The following is a 21,196-nucleotide window of genomic DNA, read 5'->3' on the forward strand; positions in this document are numbered from 1 at the left end:
AGGTGAAGCGAACAAAGATCAGACTGCCACTGCTTGAGATGGGTGTTTCTCTGATTGAGGAAAGCTGCGCTCACCACGACTCTAAACAATTAGATAAAATAAATGTTATTGCAGAACGCCAACGATAACATCTGCCGTGTTGGTGAGGTACCAAAGTACACACTGTTGATGACCCAGTAATGTCTCACATGAGATGTGTTTACATGCATAATTGCAAGACTTTTGAATCGAACAATACTGTCTGTGTTATTGTGAGTCATGTGACCTTTGTTCCACTTTTCATTAGATGTGTTTGCAAACCTGGCGGCATTTCATCTGCTTCTGCTGATGTGGCATCCAGTCGTAATTGTTTGCAAGTGCTTGAACACGTGTGGTCACAAATAATTGGTCGCAACACAAGAATGGCACTACTGCTTAAGGCATATAATGAAATGCATCTAACTATATAAATGTGCATTGATGTGTTAGAAATAAACAGCTTATAAAGCACAGGAGACAAAAGCAATTCTGAATTTTCTTAACCGAATTTATTGCATCTAATAAAACTTTGTTTTGATGACAAATGGTGCTGGATGAGTTATATGCTAAAGTTTAATGCATTGAAAAAACATGATATTTCTTAGCTGTAAATAAAACATAAATGAAATACTATTCAGTTTTCTAAATTTCACCTTTAAGGCAATACCAAATATTGTTTTCACTTCTAAAACTTTGGGATCTCTGGCTTTTTATAACATGTTTCATAGTTTAAAGTGTTTATTTGATTGCACTTTGTCTAACTGCGTCTGTATATTCAATCACAGCTCATATATTTAAAGAAATGTTTCTCTTTTTTCTCCACTTCAGCAGCATTTACATGCACCAAAATTTGCAGTTTGATTCCTTTCTATATTCTGAAGGATTGTACTGAGGGGTTTGTTCATAAGTCACCAGCTGATTTTATTAGTCCACTTTTTATATTTGCGCCTGAAGTTTAAATTACAAAATTAATACTCCAAAATTAACAGTTTTGTTCAAATCTATATTCTGAAGGTTTTTGCCAAGGGGTTTCTTCATGCATCACTTGATTTCATTGCATTTTATCTATTTGTGTTGGCGATTTCAATTAAAATACATATCTTTAAGGGCTGTTTTCTCAGAATGAGTTTTTTCTTCACTTCAGCAGCACTTACATACACCAAAACTTACAGTTTTATTCTTGTCTATATTCTGAAGGATTTTACTGAGGGGTTTGATTATTTTTTGATCATAAATAATTTTTTTCCTAAAAACATGGTAAAAATGTGTTCTTTCCTGACTGTTAACAGTGTTTTCTGATTTATGAAGTGATAAAAAGAGATATCCAAAATCCCTTCTATAAAAACATTTAACTCTAATGTGTCAACCAAAATGAATAAGAGTTTTAAACCTGGCTTTTTCCAGTTTTCAGATTTATTTTCTGGAAATGTGCAAACTAGTGAGTATTTTATTGGAAAATGTCCCATTTACACATTTAAACATAAGTTTCGAAAACTTACTGCTTTTATTTTTATTTTTTATTTTTTTGCAGTTCTCAATATAATCAATCAATGTGTTACTTGCTTTTTCTGTGTCCATTGTACAATTCATACAATTTCATCGTATTTAATACTTAGAGGTTAGGTCAAATTACAAAAATTATAAGTGCTACTAATATTGATTATAAAACAAATTTTGCATGAGTTGGATGAGTCTATTAAACAATCTAGGACAGGTTACTTTTGGACTCTGTGATTTTGACCTTTACTAACACTGTTTCTCTTTTATTTCAATAAACGGTTGGGATCAGCGTGTCAATTCTGTAGGCAAACACATTTTGTCCACTAGATAATAACTGTTATCTTGTATGTGTTTATAGTTTAGTTGACATGTTTCTAGTTCTTTCCCGCTCTCTTTGCAAGATACTGAGCACCAGTGTTACCTGTGCAGGTGGAAATTATGTCATCATCTGTGTTACTATCATCACACAAGGGTGTGTTGATCTGTTTGTGAGTCGATGGCCGTGCTGTCATGGATCTGCCTGTTTCAGATACTCTGGGTGTGCTGCTTCAGCTGATAAACGTAGATAAGAAATGCATAAAGTTAAAGAGCAAAGATATGTTTGGACTTTTTATCACCATAGAAGGACAGTATCCAGGGTTGTCTGTCGAATTAATGGTGGTGTGCCTTTCTATTTTTACCGCAGTAGTCCAAAAGCCAAGCCAATGAAAGGCCTGAGCTGATGATGAAAGAGAGCCTCTTCTGGAATAGAGCGGTTCAGGTGAAATTGAGTCAATATTGTAACCCAGAGGAAAATGTTATTGCCCTGCTCTTTCATTGATCAGGAGATTTAATGAGTTATGAGTCACTGAAGTGTCAACTCTGCCTGAGACATTTCTTGAAATTCCTGAAATAAAAATAGACACAAATTAGTCAATAGTTGTCATACAGTAAGAGTTAAGAGCTGTAAAGTGGAGCAGCTCAGATCATCTGACAGGAAATGTTTGAGAGTTCTGACATTTAATTGCAGACTTAGGTATCTTTTGAAACTTTTATTCTCAGGAGAAATATCAGAGAAGCAGGCAACTTGCACTACATTTAATCTCATTGTTAAAATATTAATGAGATCTAGTTTGTTCTTATAGGTTCTTATGGCTTGAAAGCAAAGCTCTTGAAACTTTATATTTTTTTACTTTTTCAAAAATAATTTTGCCTTTGCGGATTTGTATTTTAAATTTTTTTTTGCAAATAACTTTAGACCTCTAAATTGAATTTTATTGCAAATAACTCAATCTTTCTGATATAATGTTCTTGAAAATAATTTTACCTTTTTCAATTTGTTATTATTTTTACAAATAATTTGACCTTTCTGAATTTAACTTCTTTTTTTTTTAAATAACATAACTTTTCTGAATGTAATTTGTTTTTGCAAATAATTTGACCTTTCAGATTTTTTTTTTTAATAACTTGACTTTTCTAAATTTAGATTTTTTGTTGTATCTTTATGTTTTTGAATTAATTTTTTTTCCACATAATGTTTTAAGGCTTTTTAGCCTTAAAAGGTATAAGGTTTTTACTTGTAAAAAAAAACCTTATACCTCATAGACTTGATCTTTTAAAAAAATGTCTTTGCAAATAATATATATATATATATATATATATATATATATATATATATATATATATATATATATATATATATATATATATATATATATATATATATATATATACTTTTTGTATTTATTTATTTGCAAATAGCATTTTGTTTTGTTTTTGCAGTCTTTGGTATCTTCTGAATCTCTTCTGAAACTTTTATTCTCAGGAGAAACATCTGAGAAGAAGGACACTTCCTCTTTATCGCCATTTAATTCCATTCTTAATAAATTATAGATATCTAAATTGTGGTTTCTTTCTCACAGCTTGCTTTGACTTGAATGCATCATGGAGAAAGCTCCTCTGCTTCACTAGAGATGTGGACCCAGCGGCTCGTTTTGCTTGTTGGCGGCTCTAGTGAAGTTCTGCTGCTAATTGAAGCAGTAGATCAGTGTTGGTGGATCTCCAGGACGCTGAATGCTAACAGGAGTCCTGATGTCAAATGGCCAGCATAACCTATTTGGGAATGATGCAGGGAATTCGAGGGAGCAGCTCCCAAGAGTTTCATTCCTGTGTGTGGGTTTGCACAAGACAGACGCGCTGCGGTTGAATAAGTGCTGGTTCACAGGCTCTGCGCCGTCTGTATAAGCCCCGAACGGCACGTCAGCAGGGTCAACCGCCCTCTGCGGTCAGGCCTGATTGTGTTTGCAACCCTTTGTGGCTCCAGCAGACATGAACTCATAACATGCCAGTGCTTTGTTATGGTACCTGGGAGCTTTGAGCTGCACCAGCTGCTGCTCATGATGGCTCCCGCAGGGGCAGGTTGGCCACTCCACAGGAGGACTGGTGCTCAGCGAGATCTGCTTACATTCCAGTAACTACATTGCACATGGATGGAGCTTTGGATGCATAGCCTTTGGCAGTTCTGTAGGCAAGCATTAAAGTGTTGAACTTGATGCAAGCTGTGACTGGAAGTGAGTGCAGAGAGATGAGAAGCGGTGTGACATGGACTCTCTTGGGCTCAATGAAAACAAGACGTGCTGCTGCATTCTGAGTCATTTGCAGAGGTCTGATTGCACATGTTGGAAGTAAAGCCAGAAGAGAATTGCAATAGTTCAGACTAGAAATGACAAGCATAACATGTTCTTATTATAGGATTGTTAGCAAGCAACCTTTAGCATCACGTTTAATACATTTCTGCCTCATACGGTGATCAGAATTCCCATTAAGTTAATTTAGACACTCAGAAGTGACAGTGGAAACGCGACTGACCCTGTCATACACTACCACACTTGCTTTTGGCCCAACAGTGGAAACAAAGCTTATGAGGACTGAACATTTAGACTCAGTCCTTGAACTCTGTAGTGATTCAGTGACTGACAGCAAGGCTGGCAATCCAGATTGGTGAGTGAGGTGTCTAGTGTTGGGTTTTTGAGTTGTCGAGCCTGCTTGAATGTGTTTGGGAAAATGCCTGTAAGAAGAGATGTGTTGATGTGTGTGAAGGCAGAAGTGCAGGTAAAATAGGTTGTGGGAGATCATGTGAGGGGATGGGGTCTAGAGGAGAGGACAAAATCAGTCAGTATTTAAAGAAGTGGTGGGGGGAAGAGGAGGGGGATAAAAGAGAGTAACGAATGTGTTGAAGAGTGGGGGTGTCTGATGCTCTGTTTATCTTATGGATGAAGGTAGTTTTGGCAGTGTGAACTTTGTTGAAAAATGTCAATAAAGCTCAAATAATTTTTTTTGTTGCAAAAACAACCTTTCTGTATATATATATATATAAATGCCACCCTAAAAGAAAGCCTTGCCACCCTTGCTGCCACCCCAGTTGGCAGCAACGAATTAAAGGCTATGGCCAATTTGAAAGTTTACGAGCGCGAATCTTTCGTGATTTGTGATCCCGCTCCGAACTCCCAAACTGACTCAAATGATTCGCGAACCCGCTGTGAACTACCGAACTGACTCAAATGATTCGCGAACCCGATACGAACTCTCGAATTGATTTAAATGATCTGCGAAGCCGCTCCGAACTCCCGAACTGATTCAAATGATTTGCGATCCCCAAACTAACTCAAATGATTCGTGAACCCGCTCCGAACTCCCGAACTGACTCAAATGATATGATTCGCGACCCCCATAACTGACTCAAATGATTCGCGATCCCGCTACGAACTCCCGAACTGATTCAAATGATTCGCGATCCCCAAACTGTCTCAAATGATTCGCGATCCCTCTACGAACTCCCGAACTGATTCAAATGATTCGCGATCCCCAACCTGACTCAAATGATTCGCGATCCCGCTACGAACTCCCGAACTGATTCAAATGATTCGCGATGCCCAAACTGACTCAAATGATTCGCGATCCCGCTACGAACTCCCGAACTGATTCAAATGATTCGCGATCCCCAAACTGACTCAAATGATTCGATCCCGCTATGAACTCCTGAACTGATTCAAATGATTCGCGATGCCCAAACTGACTCAAATGATTCGCGATCCTGCTACGAACTCTCGAACTGATTCAAATGATTCGCGATCCCCAAACTGTCTCAAATGATTCGCGATCCCTCTACGAACTCCCGAACTGATTCAAATGATTCGCGATCCCCAAACTGACTCAAATGATTCGCGATCCCGCTACGAACTCCCGAACTGATTCAAATGATTGGCGATCCCCAAACTGACTCAAATGATTCGCGATCCCGCTCCGAACTCCCGAACTGACTCAAATGATTCGCGATCCAGCTCCGAACTCCCGAACTGACTCAAATGATTCGCGAACCCGCTCCGAACTCTGACATATATTCAGATATAAATGTAATTTAAAAAATAAATTAATAATTTTCGATTTTCAATCAATCAAAAACGATATTGCACCTGTCAAACATAGTCTATTTTGCCGTCAATACTGTTGACGGTGTCCTTTATCAGTAGGCTTTATATTTATGCTCAACAGGAAGTATAGATATTGTTGTCGTGAAGACAAGATCCTGGTCTGTCGGCGGCCTCCCTCTATGTCACCTACAGTAGCAGCAGCGCACCAGCTGTATAAAAACACAGAAAACGCGAAGCAGCCGCTGCGCAACAGAACCGCCACGCTCACGACACGCAGCCAGTGTGTCACCGGCCTGAGACTCGGAGGAAAAGTTGGGTCAAAATTGATTATCTATCAATAAATGAAGCTTTAATGAAAGCACAGACTTTGAGATGATATATAACTAACGTTAGTAGTCTACTGCGTGATACATTACCCACTTTTAAAAAGCGTGAGACTATAAAATAAGTCATAATAAAGTTATAGCCATAGGTAAATGTCAAGAGCTACAATTGTGATTTGTAAATAATACAATTTATTTATTTAGTTTTTTATTTGATTTAAGTTATTTTTTCACCCCTATAGTGTTTTTTTTTCCCCATCATCATATTTGAGGAAGGGGGGCACAACAATAAATCCTGCTTATGGGAACCCTTAAGGTGTTGTTATACACGTCTCTGGGAATGTGTGCTCTACTACACACACACACACACACACACACACACTGAAGCACGCGTGGTGTTTTCAGCTCTTCACTATATTGACACATGATGTAGGCTACACATGTGCACGTCAGCGCGCTATGAGAGGATTTCGCCATTTCATTTGATAAAACTATCCTCATTCATTCGTATCTTATACAGAGACTGACAGATACGACAACCTGTCAAAATAAAATTTCGATATAGCTTGAAGAAATTCAAACAGAAATATAGTACTATTGCACAATAGAGTATGCTATACTTCAAGTAGGCCTAATAGCTAATAATAATAGTTAATTAAAAAACACAGAAAACTCTGTCTACAACTCACGAAAATAAAAGTTTGGTCTAACTCAAAGAAATTATGTAAGAAATTGCTTAGAAAAATATACTTAGAAAAGATATATTAAAACATTATTTTAAAGGAATATCACACAGGAAGTTTTCACAGAAGTTTTCATTTAAGCTTGCCAAAACAATAACACCATATTTTTCAAAAACAATTTCTAAAAGTACATTTGTATTTGTGCCTATAATGTTTATTTGTTTATTATTATTGTCAGCTAATAATACATATATCATATTCATATAACATCTAAGGCTAAATGTAGCTCTTGACTGGTTGAGTTAGATGATGATTAACACTAAACTGTACAAAATCAGTTGAGTCTCCCCAGCTGGAAATGTCATTGGCTGTTAAAGTCTTGTGTTTCTTATAATAAATTGACATATTGATAACACTGAACATTTTATAATGCTCTTAATTACATGTGGATGCATACTGTAATGCATCATACTGTAATGTAATGCATTAATCTAAGTTTGTAAATGATAGCCTGTGTCCTTTTGTAGTGTGCACATATATTTATCATCAATCTGTGATAACTGTGACTAAATTCAGTATATATACGTCTGCCATATGTTGCCAAAAATTCCTGCCCCCTTCTCGCCACCCCATCAATATTTCTCTAGATCTGCCCCTGTGTATATATATATATATATATATTGCATTATTGCAAATAACTCATCCTTGCGCAGTTTTAATTTGTAATTTGTAATTTTCTTTTGCAATTTTTTTTTTCAGAATAACCTGACATTTCAGATTTTTGTTCTTTTTCTTTCTAAATTTTAATTGTTTTGTTGCAATTAACTCGATTTTTTCTTTTGTTTTGTTCATTTGTTTATTTTCATTTGGGAATCAGGGCAACACAGAAACTGACATTCAAGAGTTGACCATTTTGGGTTGTACCTGGCAAACAACTAGAAAAACAAAATATCATACAAGCATGAGTTTGTTGTTCTGAAACTCGTACAGTATTTGTAATTGTTTGCCATGTGCCCAAATTATGAAGGCTGATGTTGATGTTCTCATCGTCCTTGGTTTCTCATGCACCGTTCATATTTCCTGAGTGCTATTTTGATGCTAACCTCTAGCATTCAGCATGGCCCACTGGCAAGCTATAGGCATGGAGTACACAGACTTAGTCTTGACCTACATGTAACAAGGTTGCTTTAATTGGAGGAGGAAGTGCCGGGGATGTTTAGTGCTGTCAGGGCATGAGGACCCAGGAATTGATCTGAGCTTGAACCGAATCTGGTTTCGGCCTCCAATTCCTCTAGGTCCCAAACTAATCCGGCAGCGGCCGCAGGTTGCAGTGATGCACGGCTAGAGCGTGTGGAGTTGGCAGCACCTGCAGCACGAGGATCAAAGAGGCCAGAGTTAAGCCACACACTGGATCCATGTCACTCTATATCCACAGGATATTATGTGGCTCTCAGGAGCCACAGCAGCTGGTCTGCTGGACACCAGCGGATCATGTTTGGTTGTGAAATCCTCTCAGAAATCATGGTGGCGAGTCAAGGCTTCTCAAGGTCACGGATACTTCTAGTTGGTCCAAAACATGACACAATGGCAGAGCAAAGATTGAGCTAGAGGTTCATACCTCCATTTTTTTTCAGACTAGGTACCTAAAAGTGATTTCTGACATCATTTATTCATCCTCACCTTGATACAAACCTATATGAGTTTCTTTATTCTGTTGAACACAAAAACAACCACATATAACACTCTGGTAGCCATTGACTTCTATAGAATGAAAAAACAAATGGAAACAATGGCTACCTGCAACTGTTTGGTTACCAACATTTTTTTTAATACCTTGTTTTGTTTCTTACAGAAGAAAGAATTACAGGTTTTGAATAACATGAGGGTAATTAATACTAGCATTTTTAGGTAATGTGACAACAATTAAGTCTGATATTAGAGAAATTGCAAGCTGGGATTGGATAAAAGACACCCTGGCCACCACATACCAACCAACTTGCATACACTTCCATTTAGTAATTTAGCAAACACTTTTATCAAAAGTACTGTATTAAAAATTGGTGTAACTTTATCTGTATAAATGCTGCACAGCAACCTTCTATAACACCCAAGCAACTGTACATGCAGATCACCCTAAGTGGTTTACACTCAGTTTTGCACTCATGTTTTCTTCATAAAGAGTTGTTTTTCTCGTCCCTAAGGTCTTGCGAACATCACTCAGCTTCTCAAGTGAAGCTGTACAGCATTATCTACATGTGTCACTGTCATAATGGAGCACGGTATCAGTGACACATGGTGTAAAGGTGTGGTGAAGCTCAAGCCAGGACCTCCACCCAGTGTATAAACTAGTAGCCAGCCACAGATCCTATTAAAGCCATCAGTCGCTCTTTGTGGTGCTTGGCCCGCCTACACATGTTCTGGAAGCTATCTGTTACCTTACTGTTATTCTAGCTCCTCAACACAATGACCGGCCATTACTAATAATTAAGACTGTATAATCTAAAAATAACAGTGCAATTAGGCTGAAAATGAACAGCATGTGTTCTACTCTCAGATAATTTTTGCTGGATAAGAGGTTAATGATTATAGTGTTTTTTCTGGAGGAAAGGAACATTTGATTGCTTCATATTTTTCACATTACTGAAGCTTCCATTTTTATATGCCACAGTCGGTCCTTGAACCCTCTCGTGTGATGAGACTCAAAGCCAATAACGTGATGATAATCACAAAGCAGCAAAAACGAGCTTCTACTGCTGATCATGTTGATAATAATGATTGAAACGGAGCCCCGTCCGAGTCTCTGGCCTTGACATTGACTGTTGTTAGAATATAAAAATGTAATTTACATGCCAAGGTCAGAGGAAGTGAAGAATAAAGCTGTTGTTTGGCCTTGTTCCAGCTCTCTTACAGACGGTGTGAATGATCCACCGTCGCTATTTAAAGTCCCATCAGATGTGGATCGCTGCCAGGACTGTGCCTCGGCTTTGAGCTGGAGAAATGGACTCGTAATCCTCTTAGACTTATGTTTGAGTAAATATTTGGACACATAATTTCACAACCATTCGTTTAAGAACAGACACAACATGTGGAACCTATATTTCACACTAGATTTTTACATTTCTCTACTGTTTTTACAAGTGGTGATTAACTGTGTACAATTTGTACTGTTATGCTATGTTTCTGCTTTTAATTTTCATAAGTGAGTGCTTTTTATTATGTTGCTATTTGGCTACTAGGTAATTGCCAAGGTGATCTATCTATACTGTGTGTATGCATGTGTGTTTTTGTATATATACACAATCCCGATTCCAAAAAAGATTGGGATACAGTACAAATTGTGAATAAAAACAGAATGCAATGATGTGGAAGTTTCAAATTTCAATATTTTATTCAGAATACAACATAGATGACATATCAAATGTTTAAACTGAAAAAATATATAATCTCATGGGAAAAAATATGTTGATTTAAAATTTTAAAGAACTTCAAATTTTGTTTTGTCTGACCACAGAACAGTTTTCCACTTTGCCACAGTCCGTTTTAAATGAGTCTTGGTCCAGAGAAAATGCCTCGGCTTGTGGATCATGTTTAGATATGGCTTCTTTTATACAGTTTTAACCTGTAACGGTGGATTGTGTTCACTGACAATGTTTTCTGGAAGTATTCCTGAGCCCATGTTGTGATTTCCATTACAGTAGTATTCCTATATGTGATGCAGTGCCGTCTAAGGGCCCGAAGATCAAGGTCATATAGTATGGTTTTCCGGCCTTGACCTGTACACACAGAGATTGTTCCAGATTCTCTAAATCTCTGGATGATGTTATGCACTCTAGATGATGGTAACTTCCAACTCTTTGCAGTTTTTCTCTGAGAAACTCCTCTCTGATATTGCTCCACTATTTTTCGCCGCAGCATTGGGGGAATTGGTGATCCTCTGCCCATCTTGACTTCTGATAAACACTGTCACTCTGAGAGGCTCTTTTTATACCCAATCATGTTCCCAATTGACCTAATAAGTTGCAAATTGGTTCTCCAGCTGTTCCTTATACGTACATTTAACTTTTCCGGCCTCTTATTGCTACCTGTCACAACTTTTTTGGAATGTGTAGCTCTCATGAAATCCAAAATGAGCCGATATTTGGCATGAAATTTCAAAATGTCTCACTTTCAACATTTGATATGTTATCTATATTCTATTGTGAATAAAATATGTTTATGAGATTTGTAAATTATTCCATTCCTTTTTTACTCACGATTCGTACAGTGTCCCAACTTTTTTGTAATTGGGTTTGTGTATATATATATATATATATATATAGTTGCTAGGGTGCTGTGTGTTTTTGCTAGGACACAGCTGTGTGGTTGCTAGGGTAAGTTTTTTGAGGGCTTGCCAGGGTGTTGATGCAGTTGCTATGGCATTCTGGGTGATTATAAGGTTGTTGCTAGGGTGTTCTGTTTGGTTGCTAAGTGTTTTCATCCTTTTTTATATGAAAAGAGAAAATAAAAATAAATGTTAGGAGCACAAATGCTCAACTTCAATTCTCATTAACACTATGAGCATTAGTGCTAGTGATGATTGACTTAAACTCTATTATTAATGCATTTTAGGAAGTTTTTCATGGAGGAAAATATTGACTAATGAGTTTGTCTAATGCATTTGATCATATCTGTTGAGGTGTGTCTTTGTTAAACAGTTACAGTTGGTTACTGCAGTTCATCCGCTGGAGTTCAAGGAATCAGTTTTTTGATAGCATATCAGACAGATACTCGTTTTTACGGTAACCATTTGTAGAATAAGCAGTGATAGAGTTTGATAAACAGTGATGCGTGTTTATGATTGTCCCAGAGACCGTTTCTGTGTCGCTTCTCCGGTACGTAATGGTGCAGTATATAATGTTGACAGCTAGTGGTTGAAATAGGTACTGCAGTCCTAAATACTGGAGATCATTGTTTCACCTGCCCCTTCTTCCTCAGACTCGACACTCACATGGTTTGAGGATGCATAAGAGGAACGAGCGCACAATGGAAGGTGATGAGCCATACACTGTAAGCAGTGATTTAATAATCCTTAGGTCATAGGGCTTTTTAGATGAAGATTTGAGATGTCATGATGAATGATAAAACTTTTCAGGTCAGCTAGAATCTGTGATCTCTGACAGCTTCCATATCTGCAATAGACTGTTTTCCACCAAATGGCAACATAAGGTGTCATAACACTGCTGGGTAAACTATCAGTGGGCAGAGTCACACGGACCAAAACAAAAACAGACATTCCGACACAGAACACACATTACAACGCAGAACAACTGGCTGTAGCATTGTTTTTCGGAAAAACAAGTATGTGAACTGAGCATGGTTCCTAAATATCTGAAAGCACATTATGATATGTTTATGCTTTAGTGCATTCAAATAAAATTACATGCAGCATCTTTCATGCAGAATCCAAATTCTCATTTTATTCCGAATGCATTGAAATGCATGAGCTGAAGGCCGCGTGTGTCTATCCTCCGGCACCCATGTGAACTTTATCAAGCTTTGAGTGTTTCCATATGTGAGGAAGAGCCCCTCACTCAACACACTGATTCAGATTGTCTTCCTTCACGGCTCCATGTGAATAACGTGCTTCAGTAAGGACCCAGACCACAGACCTGTTACATCAAGACTGCATTTTCAGCTCAAAACGTAACTTTTTTTTCACCTTTTAAATGTGGTAAGCATAAAACAGCCCTAACCCTAACCCTAACATCAAAAATTGTCATCCAAAAACAATCCAATGCTAGGGGAGAATCTCATATATAAGCCTCATTCAATGCATTTATTGACCAGAGTGGTCACAATCGCCATCAACTTGTACGTGTGTGTTTGCACCTGTGCATCTCAGCCGAAACTCCATTCAGTCATGATGGGCGATTAGTCCATGCCTTTGAAACGTACTCTCATCATGTTACGAACACTTGCCGTCTAAAGTGTGTCCACAAACTAAATCTGATGCAGATAGAGATGTGTTTTAGCGCACAGCTGCTGTGAATGTCTGCCGACAGCTGTTCAAACTCCAGGAGAGACACTCGTCTACGACGACGTCTTCACGTTCAGATGATTTTTAAAGAACAACTGTAGACTTTACTCATGCGCTGTAAAAAACTAAATTGTAGCTGTACATAAAACAGAGATTATTGCAATGTTTGACGAGAAAATAGGCCTATTTCATCTTTCACCTACTTAAGCTTCAGTTGCTGCCTTAAATTTGTATTAATAATAATTAATAATAATTGAGGTCAAATTTGACAAACACTTTGCAGAATCTGCAAAATGTTAATTATTTTACCAAAATACAAGGGATCATACAAAATGCATTTTTTTTTGTTTTTGTTTTTTTTGTACTGACCTGAATAAAGATATTTAACATAAAAGACGTTTACATTTAGTCCACAAGAAAAACAAAGTTGAATTATTATTATTATACATACACTTGAATCATTCAAAGCATCTTAAGTCTTATGAAGAGACGTGATCACTTTATATGATAAACTATCTAAAGTTTTGGGTGAAGATAGATTCAGTTAAAGGACAGAAATCTCTCAGATTGTATTCTAAATGTCTTCATTTGTGTTATGAAAATGAATGAAAGTCATGGGCAAAAGTCATAAATGATGACATAAATCAGTTTTGGGTGAACTAACCCAGTTGCATGGCCGTGTACACATAATCCACATTTCCCTCTTAATATTGTTATTGTGTGGTTTTATACAGCTGTCTACATTATATTGCCATGCATTATATTTTCTAGACAACATTAAGGGCAGTTTACTCAGAGGTGTTTTCTGCTTTACATTATTCTCGTTTAATGTGATTTTTCTCTGCTCAGTTTGTTTCATCCTCCTTGCCCTGTTTGCTTTGTAACCACATGGGAGAGACAACAATAAGGCCTGTTTTCCCTTGTTGAATCAGTTTTAAAAATCCAGAGAAGCGAAAGTCCGCTGTCCCGAGTCTGATTGTTCAATGCAACTCACACAATTTAGATGTTTTTAGTGTCTTCTAACCAGCGTTGGATCCTCAGTATTTTTAAATATCTAAAATCAGGATGCATTTGCTTGAGAAGCAAAATAACTATATCACTGTAAGTCTTGTTTTGAGTTTATGCTTCAAACAAAACAAAGTGGTTTCAGATTAATATTCTCAATTCAAAGAGAATACAAGTTATTTTTTTCTGACATTTTCTGATGTTTGAAACATTTTGATTTGATTTACGAGTGTTTAGATATTTGTACTGGAAATCCAGAAAAGAAAGAAAGTCGCTTTTTAGCATTAGGGGTTCAATCAGGGGGTAAATTATCCTCCTCAGCAAGAATAGCAACATATTTGACCTTCCATTCTCAGTCTTTTCCATCTTCTGGCTGTTTTTCAGGTGCTGGATTGGTGTCAGCATCGCTCCCGGTTGAATATAGTGTTGACGGATGGTAGTGAAACCCTCAATCATTTTTTACACATCACTTTAAAAACTGAAGGCACTGCCTTTAACTGAAGATGCAGCAGAGAATAGAAAAAGAAGGGAAAAAGATTTCAAAAGAGAAATGGGATCCCTGCGTTTAACAAAGAGAGTTCGCTTTAAGGTATCATTATTCCTAGAGAAAGAAGCGAGTCTCCAAGAGCAGATCAGACTTTAGCATCGCAGCCTGAGGCCAAAAGCGTATAATAAAAGCAGAAGAAGCTGTAGAAGGGCCGGATCGGGACACTTTGCTCAACCGTGCTTTGGAGTCTCATCCGATTACACGTGGCTCCGTAACGCCATTGTACTGTACGTGGGCGAGAAGATGAAAGATTTGAGAAAAATGATGATCATTTCATGCATTTTGAAGGTAGTTAAAGATGCTTTATGAGACTGATGGATCGTTTTGCTATGAAGGTGAAGATAAAGCTTATCAAATGTCCTCTGCTTTAGTCACACTTGTGTGGAGAGTTGTCGGTTTTGTGTGGCCTGTCTGATGTGGTGAAAAATTATGTAATATGCAACACTTGCTCTCAGAAGAGTTTGGTCTGCTCGCCAGTGCTGCAAATATGTTATCAGAAATACAGTAAAAGTTTAGAAATTTAAAACAGCTGTTATCTATGTGAATATCTGTTAAAGTTTAATTTATTTCTGTGATGCTCCGCTGTATTTTCAGCATCATTCCTCCAGTCTTCAGTGTCACATGATCTTCAGAAATCATGAAAATATGATGATTTACTGCTCAATTTTTTGTGGAAACCGTGATGCATTTTTATTTTTCAGGATTCAGAAAATAAAAAAAACAGCATTTATTTGGAATAAAAATCTTTTGTAACATTATAAATGCCACTTTTGATCAGTTTAATGCATCTTTGTTGAATAAAGGTATTAATACTGAGCCCAAACAGCAAAAACTATGCAACCAAAACAACCAACACAATACTGACAATTTTCATAAAAAAAAATTAAAAAAATTATCTCCATGACTTTCTAATAATTTGAAGCCACGAACGGATTGGTTAATGGCAGTTGATGTTATAAATTATAACAGGTATGAATAAATCACTGCACTGGCATAATGTAAATTGCCAAAGATATTGATTTATTCTTCTGTAACTATTCATAAATTCCTGTTAACAAATTGAGATGTTTAGAGATGTTTGACTATTTGTAATTGTGTTTTTTTGTGTTTGTGAATTTGTTGTAACAGCTTGTAAGCAACATTATAGTGTTGAATAAAGTCTCGTGCAGTAATGTTCTTATTTAATAAAAAAGATGCAATAAAATTGATCTTATTCAAAAATGCACCTGGAACTCAAGCTTGCTGGTATTCATCTAACAGGCAATGTTTCCAGAACATTAATAATCTCAAAACATTAGCACAAAAACATTTATATAGCATTCATGGGAGGTTCATTTTTTCCTGAAAGGTAAGGTTCACAGAATAAGTTAGAAACGGGCTTGACTTGCCTTGCTTTCTTGAGTTTAAAATACCTCCCATTCTGAAACAGAAAACCCAGGGTTTCCCTCATTTCAGGTTTAACAAACTCAGAGTTTTCACTAAACCTGAAATGGGCCTCAGGTCATCTCCTGCCTCCCACAAACAACTTAATGAGTGCTTAAAAAGTGAGTCTGCCAAGTCGAAGCAGATACAGATTACTGCCCGCAGAAATACTATTTCTTGGTGCTAAGTTATCAGTATCCATTTGTATAACTAGCTTTGAGTTAGTTATAACACGTGGAATGTTAACCTTAACAAATGCAACTTGAAATTTTGTACTTTTAACATGCACTTTCATAATGTGATTATAATGGGATTTTGGCAATATTGCTATTAGGCTTTACCTTATCTTAATACTTTAATCAAAATAATTTAATTAAGCTGCTTAAAATGATTAATCGCATTAAAATATGTGGCGTATGCCAATTTTGATGCCAATAAACAGACAGGTCAACACTTTAATAGCCTTATTACGCATCTGACTGAAGTGCATCAAAGGTTTCTATTTATAATGCATTTTGTTGAACAATGTAGCCAATCACAAACACATTTGTTAATTTATTGATCACAGTGGCCAATTAGAATAATTATAGATGAATTGATTATAATTTGGGATATCGTGATGTTGCGTGTTTATCGCTGTGCTGAAAAACCATCCTGTACTTCTTTACACAGGTTTTGTTTTTGATGTAACAGTGGCTAGTAACAAGCCTCATGTGTACAAGTTCATCATTTCTGTTGTGGGGTTTATGAATAATGGTGATAAAAAATAACCACACTTCTTCCATGCATGTAGGAAAACTGCATCAGTGTGGAGGTTTGCTCATATTAAAATATTACTGCATTTAAGTCCTTACTCTGATTATTGGAAATCATCGCATTATTGGTGCAAATGTAAATGCACTCACTGTGTAAATAGTTGTTTAAAGTCTAGGTAGTGACATTTGTCTGTCTTGTAACCACATAAAAACCCATTGTTCAATGCATTGGCTGAAACAATCATTTGTCATTGTACATTGCTTAAAATAGGAAATTAACTTGTGTATTGTTTTCTGTATCTCCAACAATCTGGCTTCATTGTAATGAAGTAAATGATCTTTGGAAAGTTAAAAAATGCCACATTATGACCATATATTAATATTCGTTGAATTTGACAACCTTATTGTCTTGTTTTCTAATCTATTTCTAGTTCTAGATGGGGAACAAAGATTAAACTCTTTAAAAGGGATGCGAATACGAGAGAAGACATCACAAGTTCTGACAGGTAAACTGAGAACACTCAAAGAAATTCTAATACATATCTATGCAAATTATAATACATATTAAGGAAACCGCTGAATACGTTTATTTCCTTTCACAGACTCTGTGATGAAGAAGTTTTCGGAGACCACAGAGTCTGACTTGCAAGCCTCAAAGGTAGAAAACCTTAGAAGACCTTCCACTTGAAAATTAAGATGGTGATCTTCTTTTTCTATGTTTCGTTCAGCTACTTGAAGGCTTAACTTAAGTTCGTAAAAAAATACAATTTGTTCACTTTTGTGCTTTGATTTTTATTAACTTCTCAACATCTCAGGGAGTTTATTGTAACATAGAAACAAGATAACACTAGATTTGAAAGTGTATGTTTCATTTTAAATTTTAAATTTTAAAATTTTTTGCACTATAAGTATTCGATTTTGAATACTAAAAAAAACAAAAAGCTTTATAATAAACCAAAAGTGGCTGGTGATGCATTTCTAATGAACTGATATACTATCAAAAATGTTCTTGAGGCACATTAAAGTGAATGGCTAAAATGCTTCTTTGCCGGTTAGTGTGTTTTTTTCAGTGATGGTCGGCTTGAGCAGAGCGGCTGTAATGTTTAACGGGAAGTAAACAAGACCCAGGCGTCTCATTGCCAATGCAGAGCACGGGTTCCAGGTGGGGATGCCAACACACACACACACACACACACACACACACACACACACACACACACACACACACTCCCCTTAGTGTTTTTCACAGCTGTGCTGATTTACTTCAGACCACCAGCACATGCTGTTCCTCCACACACTTGTTTGAGTGTTGTTTCTGTGTGTCCACATGATGGCAGTGAGAAACAATTGAAGGAAATCCATCACTAGCAACAAAACCTTGGAGTTTGCTGTTAGCATATTTCTATTATAAAAGTATCAATCAATCAATAAAAAATAATTATAGAAATACACTGCACACATAAACACAGGGTAAAATATATTATTTTGATTATACACTGGAAAAGAACTGGCGTTTTTACTTTGAACAATTTCACCTAGAAATAACTAGTACATTTCACTAATAATTACAAGCAAATGTCAAGTTACACATTGAAATAAAAGTGAAATGTTGAAGTAGAAAGACTGAAATGTACTGCAATAATCTTTGTCTAACATTAACCTTTTAAAAAAATAAAAAATATATATGTATTTGATGTATAATTACTGTTGTCTATGTAGGGCATTCACTAGGTTTTAGGACACAGCCAATGCGGGGGACACATTCTTATGGTCATTTTCATCTTTAGTTTTAATCGGTTTAGATCTAAGCATTTACCTTTTAAACAGAAGATCAAATCTGGAAATTTATTTTATTTTCTGTTGACTTTTACTTCAAGGATACCCAGCTAACAAAATAAGTTTTAAGAATATTTTGCCAAGTTTTCCATTACGGTATGAAAATATTATTTTCTTAATAAATGTCTGAACGTTCCAAATGTCCAGTTTTCAAACATTTACACTTTTTTTCTTGGTTATTCAAACGTTAAGGGAACATTCTGTTTGATCGTTTTGCAAACATCAAGGTAATGTTACTTTTGAATATTCTCTGAAAAATTGTAAAAACGTCCAAATAAAACATTTTAATGGGAAAAAAATCATTCCATGTATTAGATGTCAGAATGAGAAGAATAAAGTATATTTAAAAAATTAAAAATGATTAAAGACCAGTTAACTTTGAACTAACTGGAAGAACATTTGTTCATAACTTGCCAGAACGTTATCCAAAGTTCTTGGATTCCTTTGCCATATTGTGTGTGTGTGTGTGTGGTTTTGATGTAATGAAAACATTGCCCATTACCTCTGGGTTCATGTGAATGTCAGGGTTCATTGTGGGTCACGTCTTGGGTTGATGTTTAGGTAAGAGTGCTGGAATGTGTTTGAGTTGCCCCAAGCTCAGAGTACAAAGGTTCAGGATCCTAAATATGTCATTCATATAGTTTAAATAGTGAAGGTGGTGTAATTTGAAACTGTCATCTCCAATTCTGTTGCTATGAAGACCTGAAAAATAACAGCAGAGCTGATTGTCTGACAGACACTAGAGGGCTCTGTTTACAGCTGATCTTACATCCAAAAACTTTCTATTCAAATTAAGAAGAGGCTTTCCTATAATATGAAGGTATTTCAATATATATTTATTAGATATTGATTATGGATTACATGCTGTTTTATTATTTTATTGCACTTTTCATTCTCTACATTGTTTTAAAATTGTGTTTTTAAACCTCCAGTGTTGCTGTGGCAAAAACAAACTTCATTAGGATAATGATTTTTTATTTGTATTTTCGAGATAAAAAATCTGATCTAATCTAATCACCCTTATTCTTAGATTATTATAGTTAACATAATCTAAAACCATTTTAAAAATCGTAATTTGAAATAAAATAAATGTTAACTTTTTTTCACTCTGCTTATTTATTTTAATTTGATTTACTAAATTAACTAAAACCAAAATAAAATGACAAAACAACACAATTATAAAAAAATAATGAGAAAATATAAAAATAATCTAATTCAAAATATTATCCAATAAAAGATAACTCTGTAGCATTTTCAGTATTTCAGTATTTTTTCTTTAAATATCTGTCAGCGAGGCGCCACGAGTCAGCCCCCAGGAAGATGCAACACTTCTAGCTGAGTGAGCTCGCAATCTGAATGGGCAGGGCACACCTTATGGGTTATGGCATCCACAATCCAGTGGGCCATCCTCTGCTTAGAGACGGCATTCCCCTTCTGCCAGCCTCCGTAACAGACAAAGAGCTGGTCTGAGGTCCTGAAGCTTTGTGTCCGGTCTACGCAGCATCTCAATGCTCGGACGGAACAGAGCAAAGCCAGGGCTGAGTCTGCCTCCTCCAGGGGACGCGCTTGCAGGTTCACCACTTGGTCTTTGAAGGGTGTAGTGGGAACCTTGGGCACATAGCCAGGCCGGGGCATTAGGATTATCTGGGAGTCAGCCGGCACAAACTCTAGGCACAAATCGTTGAAAGAAAATACATGCCAGTGCAAGTAGGAGCAGAATTTTCAATGAAAGAAACTTTTGCTCAACTGAATGTAAAGGCTCGAATTGGCCCTGCTGTAGTGATTTTAGTACCAGAGTCAGGTCACAAGAGGGTATTGGGGGGGCTGGGAAGGATTTAACCTCCTGGCCTTTCTAAGGAACCTGATGACGAGGTCATGTTTACCTAGAGACTTCCCAGCAATAGCAGCAACCTGGACTTTGAGGGTGGAGAGAGACAGCATTAGGGCATCTTCGGGTGTCTTCTCTGCGAGAAGCACATCACTCGACGAACAGGTTCCACTTCAAGGCATAAGCATGTCTCGTAAACATTGCTCTTGCCAAAGTGCCAAGTCCTCTGCGTCCCATCCAGGGACCAGACATGGAGTTTCCAAAGGTCTGGACGTGGGTGCCAAATGGTGCCCCGTTTCTGAGTCAGCAGATCCTTCCTCAGAGCAATCGACAAAGGAGGGGCTGTCGCAAGGAGCACTAGTTCGGGGAACCTGGTCTGAGTGGGCCAATATCGCCAGTGTCTGTGCGAGAGGACTCACAGGAGGAAACGCATATTTGTGCAGATCCTGTGCATCCATGCCGAGAGTTCCTTCTGTCAGGGAGAACAACTGGCAGTGAGAGGTCTGTGGAGAAGCAAACAGGTCTACCTGAGCGGATCCGAAACGACTCCAAATTAGCTAGACAGTACGGGGATGGAGTCGCCATTATCCTGGAAGCATTGCTCAAAACAGTTTGTCAGCTGTACGGTTGAGCAAGCCTGGAATGTGAACAGCATGACGTTAACTCAGAATCCTCTGACACAACTTAGGCTTAGGACACAATTGCATCGCTACCACCCGCCTCACCGTCAGGATCACTGAATACACCTTTGCTGCACTGCCATCGAGGGTGGTGCGGGAGGATAAGTCCACCGGCTGGTTTCTGACAGTAAAAGGTCACGTCCAACGACTTGGTGAGCTCATTATGCACTTCCG

Source organism: Carassius gibelio, chromosome A10, assembly GCF_023724105.1.
Source record: "Carassius gibelio isolate Cgi1373 ecotype wild population from Czech Republic chromosome A10, carGib1.2-hapl.c, whole genome shotgun sequence".
Taxonomy (NCBI): Eukaryota; Metazoa; Chordata; class Actinopteri; order Cypriniformes; family Cyprinidae; genus Carassius; species Carassius gibelio.